General features: G+C 42.1%; 1 protein-coding gene across 1 annotated transcript in view; it reads left to right on the forward strand.

Moving 5' to 3' along the window:
• The window catches only part of PANX1 (pannexin 1), a 66,920-nt gene that overhangs the window by 16,020 nt on the left and 37,794 nt on the right, over positions 1-13,106 (forward strand). The window lies entirely within an intron of this gene.

The following is a 13,106-nucleotide window of genomic DNA, read 5'->3' on the forward strand; positions in this document are numbered from 1 at the left end:
CATGTTGTCAGAAGGGACCATTCCCTGGAGATGGATGTCATGCTTGGTAGGGTGGAGGGTCGACGAAAGAGGGGGAGGCCTTCAACGAGATGGATTGACATGGTGGCTGTGATGATGGGCTCAAGTATAGCAGGGATCATGGAGCTGGCGCGGGATCGGGCAGTGTTTCTGCTGTGCATGGGGTCGCTATGAGTCGGAAACGACTCGACGGTACCTAACAACAACAACAGCAACAACATATATTAAGTTACATCTTGACCTTAAATGGAGCCCCTCGGTGGTATAAACGGCAGTGTGCTCTGGCTGCTGACTGAAAGGTTGGTAGTTTGAGTCCCTGCAGAGGCCTGGCAATGTGCCTCTGAAAAATCAGTTATTGAAAGCCCACAGAGCACAGTTCTACTCTTATACACACAGAACCACCATTGGTTGGAATTGATGGCAGCTGGCTTTTTACTGATTTTAAATGATCTGTTCTTGTAATGATTTTCTCAAGCCACCCTATCTCCTTTTTGCCATATCCCATTTCTCATGTTCATTGCCGCAACTCTCTGACAGTGCAGAAACCAAGGTCAAGCACATTTCCTCTAATTGAAGGTGTGACTAGTATGGGATTGCTGCAGGGATCTATTTCCTGGTCTTCACATGTCAGTTGTCATATGATGGTACTGATAACTCACTGTATTTGATCTGGCCCTTCCTCTTTTTTTGGATGAATTCAGTACCTGCAGTCCCCTCCATCTTACTAACACTTTTTCTGACTCCACACAAAGTAGTACTAAGTGCTCTGAGTAAGGTCCTCCCACACCAGCCATTGACCACAGGGGGCTGATCTTGTTAGGTTTGTTTTTGTTTTTAGCTTGGTGTATGTATGTATGTTGTTGTTGTTGTTATGTGCCATGGAGTCGGACCCGACTCATAGCAACCCCTCCTTGGGTTTCCGAGGCAGTGTCGCTACAGAAGTAGATTGCCTCATCTTTCTTACGAGGAGTGACTGGTGGGTTTGAACCACCAGCCTTCTGGTTAGCAGTCAAATGCCTTAGGCACTATGCTACCAGAGCTCCTTGATGTGTGTATACACAACCAAAAATACACCATTTCAACCATGTCTACATACACAATTACGTGACATTGCTTACATTCTTTAGATCTTGCTCCCATTCTTTTGTCCTTTTCCAAATTATTCCACAACCATTATCTTAAGCTTCCCATCTAGCCTTTTGAGTTACCATTATTAATTCAATCTCACATAGATAATTCTTGAAAAGACCACAGTGCACAAAGCAGACATACTTTACTAATTAAACTATTTTTTGGTTCAAAGAAGACTTCAGGGGATAGTTTTGGTTTGCAATTTAAAGATCATCCCAGGGCAGTAGTTTTGGGGGTTCATCCAGCCTCGGTGGTTCCAGAAATTCTGGTTCCATTGAGAATTTTAAATTCTGTGCCATATTTTCCCCTCCTTTTGATGAGGATTCTTCCATAGAATCTTTGATTAGAATTTTAGGAATGGTTTGGCTCTGTAGTTTTTAATGGCACTTCTTTCTGAACATGTATACACAGCTCAAAATACACCATTTCAACAGTACCTACATATACAATTCGTATATGGTAGCACAGTGGTTAAGACATTCAGCTGCTAACCAAAAGGTCAGTGATTCAAACTCATCAGCCACTCTGCAGGAGAAAGGTGGGACAGTCTGCTTCTATAAGGATTTACAGCTTTGGAAACACCGTGGGCAGTTCTACTCTATCCTAAAGGGTTGCTGTGAGACAGAAACGACTCAATGGCGGTTGGTTTGGTTTGCTTGGGCCTGGAGCTCAGGGCCAGGTTGCAAGGAAAGCTGAGTTGGCCCTTTCCTGTTTCTTGTTTTCAGGCTAGATTGTCTTTCTCCATTGCACCCAGGTCCCGTACCCTGACTCTACCTCCTTTCCTCACTGGTCACTCAATCTAAGGTTGTCCTAGTGCTGGATGAAGAGAATGGCCACACCCTTGGTGTTAAGTTGCAGCTCTGCCACATATTAACGGTCCACCCTTACTTAACCTCTCTGAGCATCTGTTTCCTCATCTGTAAAATGGGAATAATGATAACTAGTTCACAGGTTTCTTTCATTGGGTTAAATGACAGCATCTAATTCCTATCTCATAATACTCTTCAGTAAACACAGTCTGTTCTGCTTCAGTAGATGTTTTTGTAATGTGAACTAGCTCAAATGTGATTGATACAAGGAGCATAATAATAGTTTAATGTAGGGTTCATATGCAGTTTTTTCCGGCATGTAAATGCTTCATGCCAAGTAAGTGCTGTGAGATGAAGCAAGTGCAGAGGAATATGATGGGTACAGAACCGGCATTCTCCCCATGAACTTCTTGTTGACAGTTTTTGGTCATGGGTCCTGTCTTGGAAGTGCTATTTCATGGCTCTTCTGGCCTTTGTGCATTTTATCCCTGTGTAGGTAACTCAGCAGCCTCAACAAATTCCTTGTATACCCATTCATCATGTAAGTGTTGTTTTATTTTATCAGGATTGTAGCTGATTTTTGTTAGTGTTGTAGGTACAAAATTGCACAGATACTGAGTGATCTGCCCAAATACTGTATGTTCTGTAAAATACCAAACCCATTGCCATCAACTTGATTCAAACTCTCATGGTGATGCCACGTATTTCATTGTAGAGCTGGTGCTCCATAAGATTTTTAAAGGCTGTAACCTTTTAGAAGTAGATTGCCAGTTCTTTCATCCGTGGCACCACTGGTAGATTCAAACCACCAACTCTTCAGTTAGTAGCTGAGAGTAAACCATTTGTACCACCCAGGAACTTTCTGTGTTCCATACCTGTTGCTACTGAGTTGATTCCAACTCACAGCAACCCTACAGGACAGAGAAGCACTGGCCTGTAGAGTTTCCAAGGTGTAAATCTTTACAGAAATAGACTGCCACATCTTTCTCCTGCAGATTGACTGGTGAGTTCAAACCTCTGGCCTTTTTGTTACAGCTGGGTGCTTAACCACTGTGCCACCAGGGCTCCTTATATGTTCCATAAAGCCTAATATTTTAGTGAGTTTTTTCAAAACGCTAGGTTATTTTGAACACTTAAGTAGAAGTGTAGTGGACATACCTGTGTTAATTTTCCTTTTCACCTGCCATCTGACTTTTTGTATTAATCTTCATTTGACAGAACCTTTGGCTTGGAGTCATGGAGGAGATTTCAGGCAAATAAATGTAGTGACCATTTTTTCACACCATCTTTCACCTGGACTATTGCAATAGACTCTTTTTAATTTTTTTAAATTGTGATTTGGGTGAAAATTTACAGAGCAAATTCACTTTCCATACAGCAGTTCACATACACTTTGTCTCATGACATTGACTACAATTTACCACAATGCAACAGCTCACCTCCCACTTCCTCCCTATAGTTACCTCTTCCCTGTGTCCATCCCTCCATGCACTCCTGCCCCTTGAGCTGTCTCCCTGTGCATAATCAGCCCTTCTTTCTCCCATGATCGTTCTCTCCAAAGAGTGTATCTACTTCAGGTATATGTTCAACTCACGTGCCTGTATTTTGTTTGGCTGGAAACCACAGGTATGGGTTCAATTCCAGACCTGAAGGGCAGCTAGGGGCCATAGTCTCAGTGGTTCCACCAGGCTCTATTGAACCAGCAAACCTGGTCCCCCCCCCCTTTTTTTTTCTCCAAATGATTTTGAGTTTTGTTCTCCCTCTCTATCAAGGATCTCCTACATAGATCCCCTTCCAAGTGGATGACAGTGGTAGCCAGGCACCATCTAGTTCTTCTGGTCTCATAGTTGTATAGGCTGCAGATCGGATGGTGTACCATTCGCTAGGTCTAATTGTTTCCATGAATTTTGGTTTTCTTCATTCTTCTTTGCTCTGAACGAGGAGAGACCCATTGTTGCATCTAGATGGCAGCTTGCTAGCTTTTAAGATCCCAGTCACTACTCACCAAAGTAGGAGGTGGAACAATGTTTTGTATAGTGTGTTCTGCCAGTTGAGCTTGATGTCCCCTGCAACTATGGTCCTGAGCCCACAGGTTCAACTGCTCGGTCCCTCTGAGTAGTTGGCTATGACTAAGAAGTGACTACAACCTTGCCCCTTGTCAGCTCTACTATGTACCTGGGAATTCTGATCATTCACATAAACATAGGAGCATTGTCTGCCAACCCTATATATGTTCTTGGATACACTCCCCACTTCATAGACATACCTAATAGTTCAGCTTGTCCACCCATATACCCATGTTTGCCTTCACTGACAACGCAGTACTGTATGTGCAAAAGGGTTCATCTTGGTTGTCTGTACCTCCCATGTACCTCTCTATGTCTTTCTCTTCCTCAGTGCCACCATATTAGTCACTCATATTTGGTACATTGCCCTTTTCTTCACCTAAATCAATACTTATCTCTGTCTGTCTAACAGCGTTCCCTCCCTTCCCCTCCCACCCTGGAAACCAACAAAGAAAATTTCCTTCCATAGATAAACCTTTCCTTGACTTTTATAATAACAGACTAATACAATATTTGTCCTTTTGTGATTGACTTATTTCACTCAGCATAATGTCCTCCAAGTTCATCCACGTTATGTGGTGTTTTGCAGATTCTACATTATTCTTTAGCATTGCATAGTATTCCATTGGGTGTATGTACCATAGTTTGGTTTTCCATTCCTCAGTTGATGGGCACCTAGGTTGTTGCCATCTTTTGGCTATTGTAAATAGTGCTGCGATGAACATGGGTGTGCATATATCTGTTCTTGTCATGGCTCTCACTTCTTTAGGATATATACCTAGTAATGGAATGGCTGGGTCAAATGGTATTTCTAATTCCAACTTTTGAAGGAATCTGTTGCAATAGACTCTTGACTGTTCTCTGCTTTCATCTCTGACCCTAAGTGGTCAATTCCTTTTTTTTTTTTTATTTTTTATTTTTGTTGTGATTTGGGTGAAAGTTTATAGAGCAAATTCATCTTCCATAACGCAGTTCACATACACATTTTCTAAAGACATTGACTGCAGTCTCCCACAGTGCAACAGCTTTCCTCCCACTTCCTCCCTATAGCTACCTCTTCCCTGTGTTCTTCCCTCCTGTTCACTCCTGCCCTTCAAGCTGTTTCCCTGTGCATACACAGTCCTTCTATCCTTCCATGATTGATCTCTCCAAGGAGTGTATCTCCCTAATATAAATGTTCAGCTCATATGTCTTTTGTTTGGCTGGAAGCTGCAGGAATGGGTTCAATTCCAGACCCGAAGGGCAGCTAGGGGCCATAGTCACAGTGGTTCCACCAGACACTATCAGTTCAGCAGATCTGGTGCATTCCCCCCCCCCAAATGTTTTTGAGTTTTGTTCCACATTGTTCTCCCACTCTATCCAGGGTCTCCTGTGTAGATCCCCTTCCAAGGGGTTGACAGCGGTAGATGGGCACTAGCTAGTTTTTCTGGTCTCATAGTCATATAGACTGAGGATTGAGTGGTATACCAGTCCCTTGGACTAATTGTTTCCACGCATCTTTGGTTTTCTACATTCTTCTTTGCTCTGGACAAGGAGAGAAAGTGGTCAATTCTTGACATAACTTTAGAGGGAACCCTTTAACATGAAAATCAGAATACATCTTTGCTTTAAACACAAATCTGAAATTATCTTGTGTGCATTTTAGGGTTGAGCCAGTGAGTGACTATGTTGATATTGTGGAGAGCCAGTATTCTCACTGGTAAAGAAGGAAGCTACCAACATGGGATGGGGAAAAGCAGGGAGGAACCAGTGGTATTGGAATTGCAGTGGAGAGATTTCAGTTATGAACTCAAAATTAAAAAAAAAAAAAAAAATCACAAAACTATTTTGTAGCTTCCTCTGCTGAAAGGTCCTAGGAGCAATGACCTGCCAATAGCAATGAGTACATCCAGTATCCAAATCTTGATTTTAAAATTCCATTACCAACTGAAAGGAACCCGAGGTTCTTTGAGCAGTGTTTCTTACTTGAGCTAGGGAGGCAAGAGTATAAGATGAGCCTAGAACATCTTGTTTCAGAGGGTACAAGAGTGCTCAAAAACTGCATTGGTCAGCAGCCTGCCGTGTTGTCTATCCATCCTGGGACTCTTAATGGACTTGAATCAATAGCCTGCTGTGTGATTTGGTAATATCAGGCCTGTGCCTTTTTTCTTGTTGACCTTGGATTTGTCAACCTCAGCAGCCAGCAGCTGCCTGCATGAAGAAAAGTCCTCAGCTTTAGTGGGCCTGGAGCAAGAGACAGAGCTGAAGCCCAAGGTTGAGGGGCTTTCACCCACCACTAGAGCTGACACTTGAACTCAGACATCTAGCCTCCAAAACTGTCAGTGAATAAACTCCTGTTTGTTAAAGCCACACATTTGTGATATTTTCTGTTAGAGTGGCACTAGGGAACCACAACACAGCTTTGCAAACCCAATGGGGGTCACTGTGAGTTGGAATCAACTCGATGGCAGTGGGTTGGCTTTGGTTTTTATATCTCTGCGTCAATCTGTAGGATTGCAAACACGTCCTACACTGAGTGAGCTCGTTTCCCTACTGGCTGTTAGTCACATTCCAGGAATGGGATTAGAATCTGAGTCATATTTGGGGGACACAGTTTGATCCATAACTGCCCAAAGCTGGCTGCACCTCATACCTTGATCCATGGGGGACAGGGTCTAAGGCTTCAGTGTCCTTTCAGCACCCCTCCCAACAGTAGCCTCTTTTCATTCCATGATAAGTGTGAGGCTGACAGCAGATTAGTGCCTTGTCCTGGGATGTGAGAAGGCCCACTGAGGTCCAAAAAAAAAGAGTGCTCAAAAAGTGAAGGAACTATGTCAATAGGGCATAATTTGACAGAGGACAACTTGAGCATCAAAATAGAATAATAACAATAATGGATAATAAAGTTCTGAATAATAATAAATAATAAAGAATCCTTGAGTCTGGATTGATTCTAAAAGTAATAAGTGGAGGAGAAGGGAAAGTTCCTCTTTATAGTAAAATGCCAACTAATAAGCACAGAGGGAGTGATAAAGTTGAAAAATCTTCATTTTGCAACCACAGTTGAAATACCTGACTTGAGAGTGAAAGTTGGTTAGGGAACAGGATATTCACATAGTTTCAGAGGGTCTACCTCCAGACCACTTCTCATTTTGCAGGGAAAAAGGCCCCCTTATAGCAGAGACCTGATAGCACCATAACCAAGTGACTGCCCATAGGTGACATCACCAGTCTTGGGACAAATAGTCATTGGGGGCTTCCTGGTCCTGAGGAGAACCTGCAACCCTTCTGTAGGGTTCCTGCCAGCAAAGCAGAACCTGAATTGCACAAACACAAATTGAGGGACATTCACAAAACAGATGGCCTGTTTGCTTCACAAATGTTAAAGTCGTGAATGACAGAGAAAGGCTGAGAAACTACTGCAGGAGAAGAGGACTAAAGAGACATGAGAACTAAATACAGATGGGATCCTGATCAGAGAAAAATGAAAGTTGCTATAAAGGACAGTTTGGGAAATCTGAATATAGATAATGGTGTAAGATCTCTGTATGGTGCAAATGGTTTGCATTCAATTGCTAACCTAAAGGTTGGCGGTTCAGACTCACCCATTAGTGCTGTGGAAGAAAGGTCTGGCAGTCTGCTTCTGTTAAGATTACAGCCAAGAAAACCCTGTGGAGCAGTTCTGTTCTGTAACATACAAAGTCACCACCAGTGGGAACCAATGGGAATCAGCTCAGTGGCAACTAACAACAGATTTCGCTCTCCCTCTCTCTCTCGTCTTTTTTTTTTTTTTTTTTTAAATTTGGCAGTTGTACCACATTATGTAAGAGAATGTTCTTACTTGTAGAAGATACAAGCTTCTGGTCTGATCACTGAAGCTAACTCTGAAGGGGATTCAGGAAAAATTAAGAATGTATATATTATATAAAAAACTCAAAACCAAACTCAGTGCCATCAAGTTGATTCTGACTCATAGCAAACACAGTGGGTGTCTGAGGCTGTAAATCTTTACAGAAGTAGATCACCCTATCTTCTTTCTGCAGAGTGGCACGTCAGTTTGAACCACTGACCGTCTGGTTACCAGTCAAATGCCTTATCCACTATGCCACCAGAGCTCCTTATATATGGAAGGAGCCCTGGTGGTACAGTGGTTAAGTGATCAACTGCTAACTGAAAGGCTGACTTTTCAAATCCACCAGCTGCTCTATGGGAGAAGATGTGACATTCTGCTCCTATAAAGATTACAGCCTTGGAAACCCTGTGAATCAGTTCCACATAGTCCTTTAGGGTCACTATAGGGTCTGGTTCAAGGCTTTGAACTGGTTTAGAATGATTCAGTAACTGCCATTGTAAACAGTGGCCACATATGTATTGCATAGCAACCGAATCTGTTTGTGGCATTTTGAGTCCTGCCCATAATGTTGCTCTCCATTAGTCCTGCCACAGAGAGTTTCAGCAGCCTGATGCAGGAGCTTTGATGACTGGCAGGATTACTCTGGAGAGCAACACACATTCAGAGTGGTACAGTCTGGTTAATTGGTTACTTTTTGTTTGTTGGATTTTATTTATTTATTTATTTATTTATTTATATTTTTAAATATAACATTCAGTTCTTCTTATGCCTTTTTATCCTGGTCCCCAGTTCATGGGATTTTTATTCACTGGACAGTTGTTACGTTTGATGCAGGTTCTTGGTTTGTGTGGTTTAGATCTTCGGGGTGTGCTAAGGGACTGGACCCACCATCACAGGAAAGAACATCTCAAAACCACTGCTGAGTCTTCTCATCTGTTTTGTTCTTCTGGATGTAATCGTGGCCTCTTAGTTCCTTGTGGCTATGATATCAGTCCAGCGTCCTTTCTTCTTCTAGTCTTGCATTTAAATCAAGCCAAACCTACTGCCATCTAGTTGATTCTGACTCATAGCAACCCTTTAGCTGACTGTTACACCATCATTCTTGAGTTAGACAAGCCTTTTTGCTTCCATTCTGAAGTGCACCAAGCTGGATTGTATGTTTCCTTTGTTGTAGGGCCATGTGGGTCATTCTTCCTTGCTCATAAGGTAGATCAGTCAGGATAGGCCATTATCCCCTCCATTTAGTCAGACCATAACTGCGCTGATGGGACCTTTGACTAGTCTAGGTAAAGAAAGGAAAACCATTAATTCTGAAATGCTCAGCAGTTGTTTATTGCTCTCTGGGTTGGGCAGTGAAGTGCCTAGGGACTTCTTGGAACTGGTTTAAAAGATAGCATTTGATTTTGCCCATCTTAGCAAACAAAGGAGCAGATGTCCCACCTAGTTATGTTCTCTTTAAAAGCCAGGCTTTGCTGTAGAAAAAAAAACAGAACTGGTGAGTAAACTTGATTTAAAGCGAAAGAATGTTGTAATTTCAATTCAGTTTTTCAGTATGGACTATAGAGAGTACTTACATTTTTTCACTGGCTGAAAATGCTTGCACACCTTGGAATAAGTTCCTGAAAGGAAAAGTGAAGGCAATACTTGATAGTTTGTGACTTCCAGAATACATTTACTTGTTTGTGTTTGAAGCAAGAGATGTGCTTTGGTGGAAATCAGCTGGAGAGGAGAATGGAGAAGAGTTTGGTTCTTTTTTTCTTTCCCCACAAGACAAATTATTCTGATATTCCTGCAGTTTTACTGTATTTCATGATGGTTGGGAGCGATGAGTAGTTGATAAGAAAGAATCTTTGTAGGCAAACGTCAGTTTATCATGTTGCTGTCAAAGGCTCTTGGTGTAAATTCAGACTATTTCATGCTTGTGAATCCTTTTTAACTGTTCTTTGTTTATTAAGAGCTGACCCCACCCATGTTTTTCACCCCATAAAACACATTCAGAGTCCTCCTTGTGTTATTAGAGTTGAACTTGAGAGTTTATAATACAGTAGAGTAGTTTTCACATTTTTCTTTTCTGATTATAATTAATAGAATCATTATTGTCTTCTCTGTTTTCCATTTGTGCCTTCTAGAACAGCAACCCCAGGATTGACTCAAAGAAACGCTCCTGGCTCCGTCCATCTCATTCCACAATCCCTGACCCAACTTTCTTCACTGATCAGGGCCCTTTGGCTCCTCTTTCTTGTGTTTGGAAGGTAAAGATGGAAACTTGAATCGATAGCCAAGTAGCCACGAGAGCTTGGTACCTCATTTTTTTCATCTTTAAAGTGGGGATATAAACACACAGCAAGCGTTAGTTCCCTTTGCTCATCTTCTGCCCACTTCAGTCTTGTCAATTAGTCAGTTACTGCTGTTTAGAATCTTTCATTTGAAAGTTCCTCTTAAATTGTGCCAGCCAGTTAACTAGATCTATTTTTAATTTTTATTGTGGTTTTGATGAGGTTTCACTAACTCCCTGGGGTACTCAGTTCCTGTGCCCCCTCACAGGTGTTCGTAGCATGTGGGGAAGTGATGGGGAAACTCATCCCAAGGAGCTGCCTGTGATTTGTCCAAGGAGACAGACTTGATGGCAGTCTGGGGGCTCTCAGCCTCGGAGCTCTTCAGGTGTGGGCCTCCCTCCCAACCTGATAGTGTTCTCTAAAACTGTTAGTGATGCCTCAGGGGGGAAAATGAGAGAAAGAAAGAAAGCTTATTTAGAGAAAGCAAGGGCTCAAAAAGTTAAACCTAGCATTACCATATGACCCAGCAATTCCACTTGTAGATATATATCCAAGAGACTTGAAAGCAAGGTCTCAAAGCAACACATATACACCAGTGTTCATTGCAGTATTATTCACACTAGCCAAAAGGTGGAAACAACTTAAATATTCATTAACAGATGAATGGATAAACAAAATGTGGTGTATATGCATCATGGAATATATTATTCAGTCACAAAGATAGATGAAATTCTGATACATGCTCCAACATGGTTGAACCTTGAAATCATTATGCTGAGTAAAATAAACCAGACACAAAGCTACAAATGTTATATGATCTTACTTATGTGGAACCTCTAGAATAAGCAAATACATAGAAACAAAAGGTTCTGTTGGAGGTGATGTAGAATTTTTGGAAATGGATAGTGGTGATGATTGCACAACATGGTGGATGTAATTACAAAAACAAAAAAACTAAAAGCATTGTCGTTGAGTCAATTCTAGCTCCTAGTGACCCTATAGGCAGAGTAGAACTGCCCATGAGGTTTCTAAGGCTTTAATCTTTACAGAAGCATATTGCCGCATCTTTCTCCCATGTTTGAACTGCTGAACTCTTGGTTAGCAGCTGAGCACTTAACCACTGCACCTTCACAGCTGCTATGAATGCAGTTAATGTACACTTAAAAATTATTAAAATGGAAGATTTTTTGGTTTATGTATTTTGCGTAATTAAATTAATTGCATAATACAATTAAAAAGCAGGAGACAGGCAAGCAAAACTAAGGCCAGGCAGGCTTTCTTTTTTTTTTAATTGTGATTTGGGTGAAGATTTACAGAGCAAATTCACTTTCCATACAGCAGTTCACATACACTGTCTCATGACATTGACCACAATTTACCACAATCAACAGTTCCCCTCCCACCCACTTCCTCCCGATAATTACCTCTTCCCTGTGTTCATCCTCCATGCCCTCCTGCCCCCTGAGCTATTTCCCAGTGCATAAGCAGCCCTTCTTTCTCCCATGATTGTTCTCTCCAAGGAGTGTATCTACCTCAGGTAAATGTTCAACTCATATGCCTGTCTTTTGCTTGGCTGGAAGCCACAGGTGCGGGTTCAATTCCAGACCTGAAGGGCAGCTGGGGGCCATAATCTCAGTGATTCTACCATGCTCTATCGGACCAGCAAACCTGGTCCCCCCCCCCTTTTTTTTCTCCAAATGATTTTGAGTTTTGTTCCACATTGTTCTCCCTCTCTATCCAGGATCTCTTACATAGATCCCCTTCCAAGTGGTTAACAGTGGTAGCCAGGCACCATCTAGTTCTTCTGGTCTCATAGTCATATAGGCTGCAGATTGGATGGTGTACCAGTCGCTAGGCTGATTGTATCCATGAAGTTTTGGTTTTCTTCATTCTAATTTGCTCTCAACGGGGAGAGATCCATCGTTGCATCTAGATGGCAGCTTGCTAGCTTTTAAGATCCCAGTTGCTACTTGCCAAAGTAGGAGGTGGAACAATGTTTTGTGTAGTATGTTATGCCAATTGAGCTTGATGTCCCCTGTGACTATGGTCCCAAGCCCACAGGTTCAACTACTTGGTCCCTCTGGGTAGCTGGCTGTGACCAAGCAGTGACTACCACCTTGCCTCTTGTCAGCTCTGCTATATACCTGGGAATTCAGATCATGCACATAAACTTATAGGACCATTGTCTGCCAACCCTATACATGTTCTTTGGTACACTCCCCACTTCATAGACGTACCTACTACTTCAGCCTGTCTACCCATCTGTCCTCCCGTACACCCATGTTTCAGGCAGGCTTTCTTAAAATCCCAACAGCATCACTCATTTTCATAAGGAGATATTTGAACAGATGTTACCAAGCAAGTAACTTACAGGAAGTTACCCATGTGTAACCCAGGACTGCCTGCAGATCTTGTATATCTGCTGTTGCATTAGACCCTTGGAAGATGGGACAGCATAGGAAGCATTTGACATAAAGTCACACTGATGTAAGAGATTACCCCTGTGGTCTGTGCTGTCCTTGACTATTTTTTATTTTAAAATGAAAGGACTTGGGTTTAAAGGGATTAGAGAGTCAGAAGGGACCTTGAAATATTTTTTACTCCTCTAACTCACATTCAGGTCACTCCTGGCTGGTGATACTTTCTGATGATCTTTCTGATACTTTCACGATGATCTACTTCAAGAGTTCTTGCTAAGAAGTCCTTTCTTTATGTCTGTGTGCATAAAGGCACCTAATGAGCAGAGGAGACACTCAGGGTCTTGTCCATACACCCACTTTTCTCCTGACAACATCCTCATCACTTCCTTTCTTCCCACAAGTATAAAGGCCACCCTCCTTTTAGGGGAAGGTGGCTCTCTATTATGTCTCAGAGACAAGGGAAGTCCACCTCGATGTCTTCCTACTTTCCTAACATCTGTATGTAGAGTAGGGAGAATGGTGGCCCAGGACCCAGTTTTTTTTTTTTTTTTTTT

The sequence above is a fragment of the Orycteropus afer genome, unplaced genomic scaffold, assembly GCF_000298275.1.
Source record: "Orycteropus afer afer isolate SDZICR_OR568_19922 unplaced genomic scaffold, OryAfe1.0 scaffold00047, whole genome shotgun sequence".
In the NCBI taxonomy this organism is placed as follows: domain Eukaryota; kingdom Metazoa; phylum Chordata; class Mammalia; order Tubulidentata; family Orycteropodidae; genus Orycteropus; species Orycteropus afer.